General features: G+C 35.6%; 2 non-coding genes across 2 annotated transcripts; one reads left to right on the forward strand and one right to left on the reverse strand.

The window, feature by feature from the left end:
• The first annotated feature begins 9,186 nt into the window (after window positions 1–9,186).
• Trnal-uaa (transfer RNA leucine (anticodon UAA)) lies at window positions 9,187–9,269 on the forward strand. The gene has a single exon. It is a non-coding gene; the product is annotated as a tRNA-Leu (tRNA).
• Window positions 9,270–14,160: 4,891 nt separating this feature from the next.
• Trnal-uaa (transfer RNA leucine (anticodon UAA)) lies at window positions 14,161–14,243 on the reverse strand. The gene has a single exon. It is a non-coding gene; the product is annotated as a tRNA-Leu (tRNA).
• Window positions 14,244–16,526: the final 2,283 nt, after the last annotated feature.

Raw genomic sequence — 16,526 nt, forward strand, 5'->3', positions numbered from 1 at the left:
GGTTGGATAATTCAGCGTTTAACAAAAACGAAAATAAATGTAACGAACACTTCATAAGTGTCATGAAAACAGGGTGGGCGAAACATATTTTGCCCACCCTCGTTTCACAGCAAGGTGGGCGCCGCCCACCCGGCCCACCCTATTTCGACACCTATGTATAGGCTAGCCATTAAGGTTAGTTTTGGCTTTTGAACTAAACTTTTTGCTGTGTGAGTTGTAGACTGCGGCTGAGGAGAATCATCATGCCTGCTTACTGCTTACAGTTTGGTGTACAACTACGATAACTTGGTTCTTAGCAATAAACCCTGCTTAGCTTAGCCTTTTTCATTTGTGCCGGCAGGCGTGGCCGAGCCGGCAGCCGTGGCCGAGTGGTTAGCGCGTTGGGCTCGCAGTCGAGAGCCTGCATGTTCGACTCCAGCCACCCGCACTTGCTGTTGTTTCTCTGTGCAAGAAATTTAACGGTAATTGCCTCTACCCAGTGATCGATTTCGAGTAATGGGTAGTAGCTACCAAATTTAAGTCATAAGTCCGCTTTCCCGCAATGCAGGATAAAGATAAACAAACAAACAAACAAACGAACATACTGTTGAAAAGAATAACTCAAATTCACAATAAATAAATGTTCAGTAACACAAATAGTTGTAGGCTACTGGTCACAGCGGTAAACCATAATTTCTTCGTGGGAAAATTGTAACTTAAAGTTCCCGGATCCTTTCGTCTGCATATAATGACCGAAGAAACACACACTTGAACTTCTTTTCAAAAAGTGTATTTCTGTAAAAATTAGCCCACGGCTACCGAAAACGAGGGGGTGCAACGCGTACACCACTGAAAACTGTCACTACAGAACAGATTACTTGGATAAAAGACGGAACCTTTGTCCAGCTAGCAAGCACTAAGCCAACAGTTAAATGTGCGGCCAACTTTCAAACAATCATTTTACGAATGACCAGAATAGATAGCAATATCTCAAATTCACGTATGCAGTACTGTGACGCAATAATGAAAGACAATTATGAAGTCATTCCAACAGGTGTTTAAAGCTGATGTAATATTTCCTGTTTAAACAGGCCCAAACAGGCCCAAACAGGTTTGACACAATTCTTATGAACGCTGGTGCAATTTTGGCACATGTTTTAGGAATTTCCATGACGTAATATTCAGTAGACTTGAACGGTTTTTATATGACGTTTGATTTGGTGAAAATTGTCGGGAACATAGCGGCCCCTAGTTATGACAGTCTGACATGGCATAACTAAAAAGAAATGACGACAATTGTGAGCCAATGAATAAAAACACATGATACACAAATTGTTTGAATCACTCACGTTTAAGTTAATACGCAAATACAATGGGCATGCAAAGAATGAACAGCAATAAGAATAAACACGACGATACATGAAATTGGTACCATAGGTACACGCTAAAATGACGCTATATACAATAGTTGCGATAATAACCGACTGTTCCGGGCTCAGACAAGGGTCGGCCACCGCAGACAAAACCAGGCTCAAACCCTAACACTTAGGTGTTCTTTACGGGGGCGAGGCACGAAATATCCCTCAACACGTAGTCTACTTTTACTTTCCCCGTACTCTCATCATAGTTGCAGACGGCAACTTTGGCTCTACGAACCACAGGCTTCCCTTTCCTAATTTGTGGAACTACCTCATGCACCCTCCCAAGTTGATACTTCCCACGTTTACCAATGTCTTGGAGAGAACCTACCACTACAAGTTGACCAGGCTCCAAATTCTCGGCCATTTTTAGCCATTTTTTCCGGCCCTGAAGACCTGGCAAGTAAAAATCGATCCATTTACTCCAAAACTGCTGAGAAAGTGACAAATTGAACCGATAATCCCTTCTTAATTGGTCACGATCATGTGGTTGCCCAACAGCACAGTATGGGTCTAAGTATGGGGTCAAAAGTGAGGCAGGGGTGATGACAGTAAAATCCCTAGGGTCGTCACTCAAAGGTACCAAAGGGCGTTCGTTCACGATCCGAACGGCACTACTGGTGTACGTAAGCAGTTCAATAAAATTGGGCTTACGAATTGAAGAGTCCAAAATGTGAAAAAAGTATTTGCTCACATCAGCCATGAAACCAAATCTTTCAAGCCGAAATCTAGCCAAGACATCTGCCAGAGGGTTTAACAAGTCAGACAATTCAGGACAAGAAGACATTACATCATTTACACAAGTTCCTCGGAATTCAGATTGTTTTAAAGCCTTCTTCTTTAAAGCAGCAGCTCTATCTGACGCCAACACAAAATTGTTAGGTAAATCAATATCTTCCTTCAACGGAACAGGTATCTCAAATCGACCATCTTTCAACTCAATATTCGGTTCGACAAGTTCTCTAGCCAAAATATCATTGCGAGACAATTCACAGGTTTCATTTTGCAAAGTCAAATCCTGAATGACTTTATTCAGGTCTGCTATTTCCATATCACGAGACTGAATTTTACGCTGAAAGCCAGAGATGACATCCGACTCTGAAGACGTCTGCACTCTGCACACTTTAGCAACGCTTTCAACTAAGGGTGACTTACCACCACAAGCCAACCAACCGAGAGGAGTGAGTAAAGCATGCGGTTCACTGCGATTTTCACCAACACGTTCTTCTTTTGTCCACATCAAATAAGCGTTGTCATTGCCAATCAGTACATCTACAGTACTACAATCATTCAAATGAAACATATTCACGTCATGGAAATGACGGAAACCACTTAAATCGTGTTTATGGGGTAAAGTTTTAACATCGTCAGCCCAAGCTGGGTTAACCACCGAGGTTATATCACAAAACAGTTCATCAGTCTCTAACGACTGGATGTTGAGTTTAACAAGGTCAGCACAAGTAGGTTTCTGACCAGCCAGAGTATCTATTTTAAACGACGCTTTATCATACGGTTTAAGACCAAGTTCGCACACCAAGTCACTCGAAACAAAGGTCAACTGCGAACCAGGATCATGCTGACAATACACCAACTTCGATTTGCCAGTCATTGGATTCAAAACACGAGCAGCAGTAACGCGGTTAAAGGCTGCTTTAACATTTCCAATCTTAACATTACGCACAGGAACTCTGGCACCAGCATCATCTTTACCGACCAAATCCAGAGAATCACGTGACGTCACATAAAAATCATGCAGAAGAAAATAGTGTTTCCTATCGTTGTTAGGCCCACACTTACGACAGTTGTTTGCATGATTACAGTCCTTAACCATATGCTGGCGCAAACAGTTCAAGCATTTTCCAGCTTTCACAATGACATCTCTCCGACCTTTAGGTGTCAAGCGCAAAAATTCTTTACAATTAGACAAAAAATGATATTCAACTTGACCACGTGACGAACAACAAAAACATGCCGGTATGTCACTACGTCTGGCCACACCACCGCGCGGTGCGCCAACAGCAGTCGAGTACTGCGAACTCCCTGAAATCACATTATCATGGGGTTTTACCGACGTCTGCCTAACCGGACATGAAGGCAATTTTCCTTTGCCAAACTTTTTAAAATGCTGCGACTCACCAGAATCGCCCATTAGCATGATGCTAAAATCAGTCGACTTGCGCGTTTCCTCCCGTACTACAAAATCAAACAAACTCTGAAAAGTAGGTTCCTCAGTGCTACCATACTGATCACCTAAAAAGTCAAGATAACGCTGCTTAGCGTCAAACGGGAGTCGTTTAGCCAAATCCAAAACAAAACGTCCTTCTAATTTATCACGCTGACCATAAGCTTTCGCGTAAAGCAAACACTGCGACAATTCATCTTTAGACTCTTTCAAATCACTGGAAGAGATAGAAGTCAATTTGCTACCATAGCGATACTTTCTAATTTCTGGTTCTGCGAAAAGACCTCCACGAACCCCAAAACGTTGGGACAAGCGAGCTAACGACATTTCTATCCTGTCTTCCTCTGACAAGCCAGGAGTGTCAGAAACCAAATTAGCAATCGTTTGTGCAGCTGTTCTAACACAAGCTGCTTGCAACAAAGTCAAACGAGTTCCCTTAAAGGGCGAAGCTGCCATCAAGGCCATAACACGATTTTTAAAGAAGACAAATGGCATATTATTACCATCGTAACCAATCAAGGCCGCCAGTAGTAGTAGAGGGATGGTAGAGCAAGTAAATGTACTAACCCTCAGTACGAACTGGTAAGGACCCTCGCTCGGTAAGAACCCTAGATCGCATCCTTTGTGGTACGAACCGAAGATAGGTTGTTTGGTCTGAACTTTGTGGTACGAACTTGTAAGAACGGATGTTATGACGTAGCCAGCGGTACTAAGCCTAGTCGGTACGAACGGATGTTATGACGTAGCCAGCGGTACTAAGCCTAGTCGGTACGGACGGATGTTATGATGTAGCCAGCGGTACTAAGCCTAGTCGGTACGAACTTGTAAAAACGAATGTTATGACGTAATGATATGTAAGAACGACCGGTAAGAACTCTATGAACGAACTTGGTATCGAACCCTCCGACCTAGGACGGGTTCGGTACGAACGAGTGATGCTAATAGGTTATGTATTAAATCTAAGTACGAACTTTAGCTAGAAACTATAAGCTTACTTACTACATAACTTGGTTTACTTATAAAAAGCAACAAATAAATATTTTTTCATTTGTGGTCTGTAAAGAGTGATTTTTTAAACGCAATAAAAATGGAAAGTTTCATACATTAGATGTCTTGTTGGTCTGTTGGTGTGCATGCATAACCACAGTGGTTGCAATAACTACAAGATATAGAAAAGACTTTAAAACATAACCAGCTTATTTTTATTAATTCACAAAGCAACCTTTTAAACTGAAAGTAAAACGATATGACATTGAAAAGACTTTAAAACATAACCAACATAGTTTTATTAATTCACAAAGCAACCTTTTTACCTGAAATTAAAGCGATATGACATTGAAAAGACTTCAAAACATAACCAACATATTTTTAGCAACTCACAAAACAACTTTTTAACCTGAAATTAAAGTTAACAAACTCATTTTAGATTTAACATCATTGTGGGTTATTTTAATGTTGTTCTAACTGTAGACACACAGCTGGGGACCACCGCAATAATCTAACTTCTACCAAGCAAATAACCTAACACTTAGCACCTAACACCTCGTATGCTAGTCAATAGGAAAGTCATTTTTGATGTCACATTATTGTGGATTCTTTGATTTTGTTTAAATTTTATAACTGTAAACGATGTAAAGTTCATAGATCGGTTAATATACAGGGTTTGTTTATTAATGTGTGTGCTTAGTCGCTTATTAGTTGGTTATATATAAGACTTATTATAATCTATGACTGGTCTAAAAGCTTAATAAATACTGCATTTTAGCATCTTTATTTCGGTTAATCCTTCGTTTCGGTTTATGTTGGTTTCGGTAAACCTTTATTTCGTTAGGTCTACATTTTGCTAAAGCAGTGTTTTTTTACTTAAACTTTATGGTAATGTGTATTAAATGTTACTAGTCTGAAAAATTAATTTTGTTGGTATAATATCACTTAAAGGTTGTGAGAATCATAGCTTGACCAAAATGACCTAACTTTAAGCTTGTCATGAAGGCATAACATTTACGGTTTTGTTTTATGATCTTTACAACAACTGCACTACTCCATGATATTAACATAAAGGTACAACTCAACACACAAGCAGTACTGTAAATTGAGACATAGAACCTCCTGTTTTGGTTGTGTTCAACTTAGATCCATGTCTCTTATCGTGTTTATCTTATCATTTTGCTAAGCATCCATTTCATAAAGATCGTTACAGCAATGATTTTAGCTAAAACTTTATGGTAATGTTTACAAAATGTAACTAACTTGGAAATTATTTTTGTTGATATAGTATTGCAATGGCTTGGTCAAAACAATGTAACTTTTGTTATTTGTGTTTGCATAAACAACTTTTACGTTTTTTATATGATGCTAATAACAGCTAAACATTTAACGTTGTCTTTTATGGAATGAGAACACCCAAATGAACAGCTATGAAACCAATTGTTGCAACACATAATCACACTTGATGATAATAACACACAAACAAGATCCTGAACACAAGTTTTACTTTGTAATTATGAAACAGAAACTCGAAGGTTGTGATGTTTTGTTGTAGTTTCTATAAACTTGTAAAAAAAACATAACATTTGTTAAACTATTTTTCAGTTTGTGAATTATGGAACATAAACTTTGTAGTTAGTTAATAATATTTTTTGATGTTTGGTTAGTGCAATAAAAACTTTGTGATTTGTTGAAATTATTGTTCAGTTTGTAAACAAAAATTTAAGTTGTGATTTAAAATAATTTTTCGTGTGTATGTTATTAGAATAAAGTTTTTAGTTTACACTTTGTCAAAACTACTTTTTAGTTTGTAAAACAAAGCTTAACTATTTTTGCATTTATGTTATTAGAATAAAACTTTTAGTTTAAAATTTGTCAAAACTACTTTTTTAGTTTGTAAAACAAAGCTTAACTATTTTGGTATTTAAAATAATTTTTCGTGTGCATGTTATTAGAATAAAACTTTTAGTTTAAAATTTGTCAAAACTTAACTATTGTTTTATTTAAAATAATTTTTCATGTGTATTTTTTTAGCAAAACTTTCATCATGTTTCCTTATTTCACATTTATTAACTTTACAAAATTTCATGTTATGTGAATAATTATGTATATAATGTAAACTTCATATTTGATTTAACTTATAAATTAATTAAGATAATAATAACTCAAATTGATAGCTTTTTTGTACATAGTTTTGTTTGAAACAAAAAAAATTATGATATGTATAATGTTTAGTTTACAATAACTTATTACTACTTATTGTGAATAAATGTGAGTTATTCTCAGATTGATATTTTGTTTTCTTATTTCTAAAAAATAATACATCGGCTTATCTATTTTTTATATGTTGCACAATTCAGTTTTTAAAGTTTTAGAGTAAGAAATCAAGATGAGGTATTCCAGCAACCATATCGGAGCGCCTGAAACCATAAAATGTAGCTACTCAAAGCGCACTTATAATTTGCAAACGCTTCAAACATTTTCGATGTGTCACATTAGACTTTTAAATGGCAACACCGTTTACTTAAGGTTTCACCTCCATTCTGTTCTGAAGTTTTTATTGTTGAGCTGTTGGTTCCGTGATCGATCCCATGCTTCCATTTGTAAGAAGTATTAGTTGTAAAGAAAGGAGCGTTGTTCCCGGCTATCAGCACAAGGCTGAGCACTCACTAGTACAGCGAGCAGTTGCGATTCGCTAACCATATCGGTGTAGCTTTCACGCTTGTTAATACTTGGGTCACAGGTATTTTTTCACATTTTCAACCCTCCTGTTATTTTTTGTTAAACACAAGCATGATTTACTTTGTAAATGGTAAAATTTTCATGCTGGTAGTTTTATCAAGCATATTAGAATATAGTACAATTCATCTGTAAAGATAATGATTGCCTAAACTTACTGTTTTAATATAGCAATGTAATATTTTTTAAATCGTGGTAAGTTGTATAGTGCATAAATCATTTTTAAGGCCTTTGTGTTTTGCAATCTCCGGAACCACTGTAGGCTACAAGATTCTTTTAAGAAGCAAAGGAAGTTATGTTCTTCAGCTTTTTGTAATTATATCTAACCTAATAGATAAACATTCAACCTCTAACAGATATACTAAACTATTTTATTGCATTGAAAGATGTTTTCTAGCAACCCATCGTTTTACACGTTCTATATGCCTCTAACTTTATGTAATAATTTTACCATATCTACTTATAGCTTAATTTCAGTGAGGTATATTTAAAACAACAACTTTTTTTTTTACGAGTGTAAACCCACAACTAAATTTTTTCACTTCGATTCGTTGGTGGGTGGAAGCACACAAGCAGGTCTTGGAAACGAAAATTTATTTATGCCTGTTCTAATGCATTGTCTTGTATCCAAACCACACACTTGATCTGTTAGCCTACACTGATTGATTTGTATAAAAACGAACCCACATTTCCTTAATTCCTATCAAATTCGTATAACGAAGTGTATCATACAACTTAATCGCTTGCTTTAATTGGATAACACCCTTTAATAAACTGCTAGCACCTCGTGTTCGAATAGCTTAGGCACCTGCTATAGCACATAATTTCATGATCACAAGTTTTCACAGTCGAATTATGTCTTAAAAGTCTTTGTTTTATCACAGTCAAAACATCTTTTAAATGAAATTACAATAAACTGTTTTATGTTGTATAAAACATACCTAGTATAACAAGTTTTAGGTGGGTCATGCGTACTGAGCACTTGTTTAGACCACAACAAACTAGATCAGCGTTTCTTAACCTTTTCTGACTTTAGCACCCCTGTAAATAGGCCTTAACAGTTTAGCACCCCCTAACTATCGTTAACATACGACTACTGCAGTGCCGGATAAACGTTTAGTAGAAGCCGAAATTTTGACATGCTTGCAAGTTGCAGATCGCTGGCGATATATTTTGTAATGAAGTCTCTATTGTTGTCTAACAAACTGTGCTGTTGTTTGAACGAAGTTGATTCAGGATTTGGTATTTGACTTTCATTCACCAACAGAAATTCAGTTATAGGCTAACCACATGTAAGTGAATCAGCTCTCTTAAAACAACAGCACAGTTTGTTAGACGACAAGAAACCTCACTACAAAATATATCAATAGATCAAAAAGCCAGCGATCAAAAAGCATGTCAAAATTTTGGCGCCGCCATAAACCTTTGGCGAAGGAAAGCGATGTACAAATTCATCATTTTGTTTATTCTTCAAAACTACTCTTCAGGGATACACGGGTCCTAATAAACCAATTTTTGTGTGTTTCAATGCGCGCAATTCACGCATGCGGTAGCCACGCGGCTAAACACGCATGGTGAGGTTCTGCAGGTGAATACAAAACTGCAGGTATGCACCCACCAGGTAAGTTCGCACAAACTACCCAGGATCAAGTTGCGCACTTGACTGAGAGATGACTACAATAACAGCAAACCATGTACCGGTATCAGGCTACTTCGAAACAGCAACTCTTGATATGACAACTGCTGATACTGGCAGAAAGACGAAAAAAAGCAAAAAAGTAAAATGGCTTTTTTGATAATATGCTGCATGCATTTAGCACCCCCTACAATCTATTCCAGCACCCCCAGGGGGTGCTAGCACCCCCGGTTAAGAAACACTGAACTAGATTGACCGAGTGGTTAAGGTGTTGGTCTTAAGTACCAATGGACTAGCGTCCGCGTGGGTTCGAATCCAACATCTAGTATTTTGATTTTCGGTTATTTTGTAGCACATACTTTGATTTATTTTGTTTCTTAACATCACTTCAGTTGCTTGTACACACGGTTGTATTTTTTTCTCAGTCATAACAAGGTTCCTTTTTCGCATAAAAACATAGAAATCTAAACATTTCCAATAAGTCACCTTTTGTTTGCTCAGATTTCAACATAAATAGATGAAAAATCGGTTTACCTTTGATCTATTTGACTATTTTCTGACAAATAATAACACTTTTGCAACAACTTATTAGGTTTTTACGTGTGTTCTAACTACAATCTACTTATCACGAGTTTACATGGCGGATAAAAATAAAGAAACTCAGCTTAGAATGGTGTAACCTTCGTGATTTGCGATAAGTTTGTGCCTACAAAATGTCAATTTTGAAACTGAACCAAAGTTAAGCACATATAACCATAACATCTTACTTATTTGTATACAGCAATACCAAAAGTAGTAATTATTTCCAACCATATAACATCATCCATTCTGTTAGAATCGATGTAACCTATTTTTTAAACAAGTCTGAACACGATTTATATTAAATTAGCGCTTTATTTTAAATCGATCACAACATCATTTCAAATTGATTCTCTGGTAATTAAGTTTTTTTTTTAGTTTTTGGTAAATGTTTATTTGTTTACATCATGCAAAGGCACATTTTTTATTTCGCTGTGTTATTGTTTGTTTTGTTTTTTTTGTAAATATCTCCATCTTGTGTGTAACTTTAAGTGTTTTGTAAGATCTAAACAACACTCAATCAATGTGATACATTTCATGGTAGCTTTTGAACAGGTCTAAACCGGTTTTGATGAAAATATGCTTGTAAACACATGATGATGCTTTATTAAATGACCCACGTATATAAATCACTAGCCAAACCAATTGCAATAATTTTGTTTCACAACATCAGAAGACTTTGTTTTCGTAGATTTTAATAATTGTTTGGTCTGTAATCGACTTTACCGGTTTGCTTACCATCAACTTACGTTTAAACATTAGAAAATTACTTCAACATTCTACTTCGTTACATAGTACTATAGCATTTACGCGTGATGATTTCTTGTAAAAACTACAAACCAATGACACCAATTTATTTAACAGAACCATCAAGTGAAGATTTGTTCATCATTACCGCAACTATTTCTATTGTCTTTTCACCATTCACCATTGAATCATCTCCTCAGACTTTCTTTTGTCGTGTGTTATCATCATCATCAGCCGGTCATGCCACTGCTGGCAGATGGCCTTCACATACATGTTTCCACATCATTCTGTCTTTTGCTGTTCTCATCCAGGTGATGCCAATCTCTTCTTCTATGTTATCTCGCCATCTTCTTTTTGGTCTCCCTCTAGTTCTTCTTGCATATCTTGGTGTCCATTCTGTGGTTATCTTGGCCCATCTGTTATATAATGTTTAATTCTTAAAAATATGTTATTTGAACAATTTTCCGCTTTTATGCTTATCCTCATCTCAAATAGATTGCTTGTGAAGACAGTATATTTTAATTGTTTCCATATTATAGTAAGGTAAATATTTCCATGTTTCATTTAACTCTTTTATCTTGCTCCTACATCTAAACTTATTGTTTGGTTCCTCTTGAACTGTCTTTCGGTCACATGTTCCTGGTGCTTCATCTTTATTACCCTATCTCACTTAGAATACCCTGGTTTGTGGTTAGTCTTTGTAATACCGACATAATATGCATATTATGCACTTTGTACTAGTTTTTGCTTCCAGACAGTAGATTCGACCTCTTTATCTTCACTTAATCTTACAGCACAACCGCTTTAATTTATTCCAAACACCTCTTCTTTAGTCTTTCTCTGATCTTATTGGCTCAGAACTTAATAAGTTTACCAACTCGTCTTTCTGTCTTTACATATCCATGGTATTTTACCACCACTCGTGTGTCTTTTCGCAGATATAAATCCAAAGGTAAAGCTTTAATTTTGTGTAACATTTTCAAAATAAATTCAAACGATTTTTTAAGACATGCCCAAAATATCATAAAGTTGTGTTTGAACCTAGAAACAAGAAGAAAAAAAATGTATATCTATGTAATACTTTTCACTAAACACAGATGCAAAATTGTTAAATCACCCAGTTTTGATGATGACTGTCTGTTACACAATAACAATCTATCTTTTGCTTGAGAAAAAACGCTTTTCTTTTAGATAAGTCACATATCTGTACACACTTTTCCGCAGTGATTGTCTAACAAAGTGGTGCTCCTTCCACAACACTTACTCGAGATGTTTGTGGTGACGTACTTGTATTTAATATGATTATGTTATGCTAACTGCAAGCTATCAAACAAAATCTAAGACAACGTAAAGCATTCACCAAAGCACATTTGTCAAGAAAAACTAGAATATACTATATATAAAAAAATACTTTAATTTATTCTATATAATTTTTAAAAGGTATAATATGATATATATATAGTAAGAATATAATAGAAAGATATAATTTTATAGGATAATCTAGTTATAATATGTTTTTCTGCAAATGTGCTTTGGTGAATGCTTTACGTTGTCTTAGATTTTGTTTGATAGCTTGCAGTTAGCATAACATAATCATATTAAATACAAGTACGTCACCACAAACATCTCGAGTAAGTGTTGTGGAAGGAGCACCACTTTGTTAGACAATCACTGCGGAAAAGTGTGTACAGATATGTGACTTATCTAAAAGAAAAGCGTTTTTTCTCAAGCAAAAGATATATTGTTATTGTGTAACAGACAGTCATCATCAAAACTGGGTGATTTAACAATTTTGCATCTGTGTTTAGTGAAAAGTATTACATAGATATACATTTTTTTTCTTCTTGTTTCTAGGTTCAAACACAACTTTATGATATTTTGGGCATGTCTTAAAAAATCGTTTGAATTTATTTTGAAAATGTTACACAAAATTAAAGCTTTACCTTTGGATTTATATCTGCGAAAAGACACACGAGTGGTGGTAAAATACCATGGATATGTAAAGACAGAAAGACGAGTTGGTAAACTTATTAAGTTCTGAGCCAATAAGATCAGAGAAAGACTAAAGAAGAGGTGTTTGGAATAAATTAAAGCGGTTGTGCTGTAAGATTAAGTGAAGATAAAGAGGTCGAATCTACTGTCTGGAAGCAAAAACTAGTACAAAGTGCATAATATGCATATTATGTCGGTATTACAAAGACTAACCACAAACCAGGGTATTCTAAGTGAGATAGGGTAATAAAGATGAAGCACCAGGAACATGTGACCGAAAGACAGTTCAAGAGGAACCAAACAATAAGTTTAGATGTAGGAGCAAGATAAAAGAGTTAAATGAAACATGGAAATATTTACCTTACTATAATATGGAAACAATTAAAATATACTGTCTTCACAAGCAATCTATTTGAGATGAGGATAAGCATAAAAGCGGAAAATTGTTCAAATAACATATTTTTAAGAATTAAACATTATATAACAGATGGGCCAAGATAACCACAGAATGGACACCAAGATATGCAAGAAGAACTAGAGGGAGACCAAAAAGAAGATGGCGAGATAACATAGAAGAAGAGATTGGCATCACCTGGATGAGAACAGCAAAAGACAGAATGATGTGGAAACATGTATGTGAAGGCCATCTGCCAGCAGTGGCATGACCGGCTGATGATGATGATAACACACGACAAAAGAAAGTCTGAGGAGATGATTCAATGGTGAATGGTGAAAAGACAATAGAAATAGTTGCGGTAATGATGAACAAATCTTCACTTGATGGTTCTGTTAAATAAATTGGTGTCATTGGTTTGTAGTTTTTACAAGAAATCATCACGCGTAAATGCTATAGTACTATGTAACGAAGTAGAATGTTGAAGTAATTTTCTAATGTTTAAACGTAAGTTGATGGTAAGCAAACCGGTAAAGTCGATTACAGACCAAACAATTATTAAAATCTACGAAAACAAAGTCTTCTGATGTTGTGAAACAAAATTATTGCAATTGGTTTGGCTAGTGATTTATATACGTGGGTCATTTAATAAAGCATCATCATGTGTTTACAAGCATATTTTCATCAAAACCGGTTTAGACCTGTTCAAAAGCTACCATGAAATGTATCACATTGATTGAGTGTTGTTTAGATCTTACAAAACACTTAAAGTTACACACAAGATGGAGATATTTACAAAAAAAACAAAACAAACAATAACACAGCGAAATAAAAAATGTGCCTTTGCATGATGTAAACAAATAAACATTTACCAAAAACTAAAAAAAAAACTTAATTACCAGAGAATCAATTTGAAATGATGTTGTGATCGATTTAAAATAAAGCGCTAATTTAATATAAATCGTGTTCAGACTTGTTTAAAAAATAGGTTACATCGATTCTAACAGAATGGATGATGTTATATGGTTGGAAATAATTACTACTTTTGGTATTGCTGTATACAAATAAGTAAGATGTTATGGTTATATGTGCTTAACTTTGGTTCAGTTTCAAAATTGACATTTTGTAGGCACAAACTTATCGCAAATCACGAAGGTTACACCATTCTAAGCTGAGTTTCTTTATTTTTATCCGCCATGTAAACTCGTGATAAGTAGATTGTAGTTAGAACACACGTAAAAACCTAATAAGTTGTTGCAAAAGTGTTATTATTTGTCAGAAAATAGTCAAATAGATCAAAGGTAAACCGATTTTTCATCTATTTATGTTGAAATCTGAGCAAACAAAAGGTGACTTATTGGAAATGTTTAGATTTCTATGTTTTTATGCGAAAAAGGAACCTTGTTATGACTGAGAAAAAAATACAACCGTGTGTACAAGCAACTGAAGTGATGTTAAGAAACAAAATAAATCAAAGTATGTGCTACAAAATAACCGAAAATCAAAATACTAGATGTTGGATTCGAACCCACGCGGACGCTAGTCCATTGGTACTTAAGACCAACACCTTAACCACTCGGTCAATCTAGTTCAGTGTTTCTTAACCGGGGGTGCTAGCACCCCCTGGGGGTGCTGGAATAGATTGTAGGGGGTGCTAAATGCATGCAGCATATTATCAAAAAAGCCATTTTACTTTTTTGCTTTTTTTCGTCTTTCTGCCAGTATCAGCAGTTGTCATATCAAGAGTTGCTGTTTCGAAGTAGCCTGATACCGGTACATGGTTTGCTGTTATTGTAGTCATCTCTCAGTCAAGTGCGCAACTTGATCCTGGGTAGTTTGTGCGAACTTACCTGGTGGGTGCATACCTGCAGTTTTGTATTCACCTGCAGAACCTCACCATGCGTGTTTAGCCGCGTGGCTACCGCATGCGTGAATTGCGCGCATTGAAACACACAAAAATTGGTTTATTAGGACCCGTGTATCCCTGAAGAGTAGTTTTGAAGAATAAACAAAATGATGAATTTGTACATCGCTTTCCTTCGCCAAAGGTTTATGGCGGCGCCAAAATTTTGACATGCTTTTTGATCGCTGGCTTTTTGATCTATTGATATATTTTGTAGTGAGGTTTCTTGTCGTCTAACAAACTGTGCTGTTGTTTTAAGAGAGCTGATTCACTTACATGTGGTTAGCCTATAACTGAATTTCTGTTGGTGAATGAAAGTCAAATACCAAATCCTGAATCAACTTCGTTCAAACAACAGCACAGTTTGTTAGACAACAATAGAGACTTCATTACAAAATATATCGCCAGCGATCTGCAACTTGCAAGCATGTCAAAATTTCGGCTTCTACTAAACGTTTATCCGGCACTGCAGTAGTCGTATGTTAACGATAGTTAGGGGGTGCTAAACTGTTAAGGCCTATTTACAGGGGTGCTAAAGTCAGAAAAGGTTAAGAAACGCTGATCTAGTTTGTTGTGGTCTAAACAAGTGCTCAGTACGCATGACCCACCTAAAACTTGTTATACTAGGTATGTTTTATACAACATAAAACAGTTTATTGTAATTTCATTTAAAAGATGTTTTGACTGTGATAAAACAAAGACTTTTAAGACATAATTCGACTGTGAAAACTTGTGATCATGAAATTATGTGCTATAGCAGGTGCCTAAGCTATTCGAACACGAGGTGCTAGCAGTTTATTAAAGGGTGTTATCCAATTAAAGCAAGCGATTAAGTTGTATGATACACTTCGTTATACGAATTTGATAGGAATTAAGGAAATGTGGGTTCGTTTTTATACAAATCAATCAGTGTAGGCTAACAGATCAAGTGTGTGGTTTGGATACAAGACAATGCATTAGAACAGGCATAAATAAATTTTCGTTTCCAAGACCTGCTTGTGTGCTTCCACCCACCAACGAATCGAAGTGAAAAAATTTAGTTGTGGGTTTACACTCGTAAAAAAAAAAGTTGTTGTTTTAAATATACCTCACTGAAATTAAGCTATAAGTAGATATGGTAAAATTATTACATAAAGTTAGAGGCATATAGAACGTGTAAAACGATGGGTTGCTAGAAAACATCTTTCAATGCAATAAAATAGTTTAGTATATCTGTTAGAGGTTGAATGTTTATCTATTAGGTTAGATATAATTACAAAAAGCTGAAGAACATAACTTCCTTTGCTTCTTAAAAGAATCTTGTAGCCTACAGTGGTTCCGGAGATTGCAAAACACAAAGGCCTTAAAAATGATTTATGCACTATACAACTTACCACGATTTAAAAAATATTACATTGCTATATTAAAACAGTAAGTTTAGGCAATCATTATCTTTACAGATGAATTGTACTATATTCTAATATGCTTGATAAAACTACCAGCATGAAAATTTTACCATTTACAAAGTAAATCATGCTTGTGTTTAACAAAAAATAACAGGAGGGTTGAAAATGTGAAAAAATACCTGTGACCCAAGTATTAACAAGCGTGAAAGCTACACCGATATGGTTAGCGAATCGCAACTGCTCGCTGTACTAGTGAGTGCTCAGCCTTGTGCTGATAGCCGGGAACAACGCTCCTTTCTTTACAACTAATACTTCTTACAAATGGAAGCATGGGATCGATCACGGAACCAACAGCTCAACAATAAAAACTTCAGAACAGAATGGAGGTGAAACCTTAAGTAAACGGTGTTGCCATTTAAAAGTCTAATGTGACACATCGAAAATGTTTGAAGCGTTTGCAAATTATAAGTGCGCTTTGAGTAGCTACATTTTATGGTTTCAGGCGCTCCGATATGGTTGCTGGAATACCTCATCTTGATTTCTTACTCTAAAACTTTAAAAACTGAATTGTGCAACATATAAAAA

The sequence above is a fragment of the Aplidium turbinatum genome, chromosome 1, assembly GCF_918807975.1.
Source record: "Aplidium turbinatum chromosome 1, kaAplTurb1.1, whole genome shotgun sequence".
Taxonomy (NCBI): Eukaryota; Metazoa; Chordata; class Ascidiacea; order Aplousobranchia; family Polyclinidae; genus Aplidium; species Aplidium turbinatum.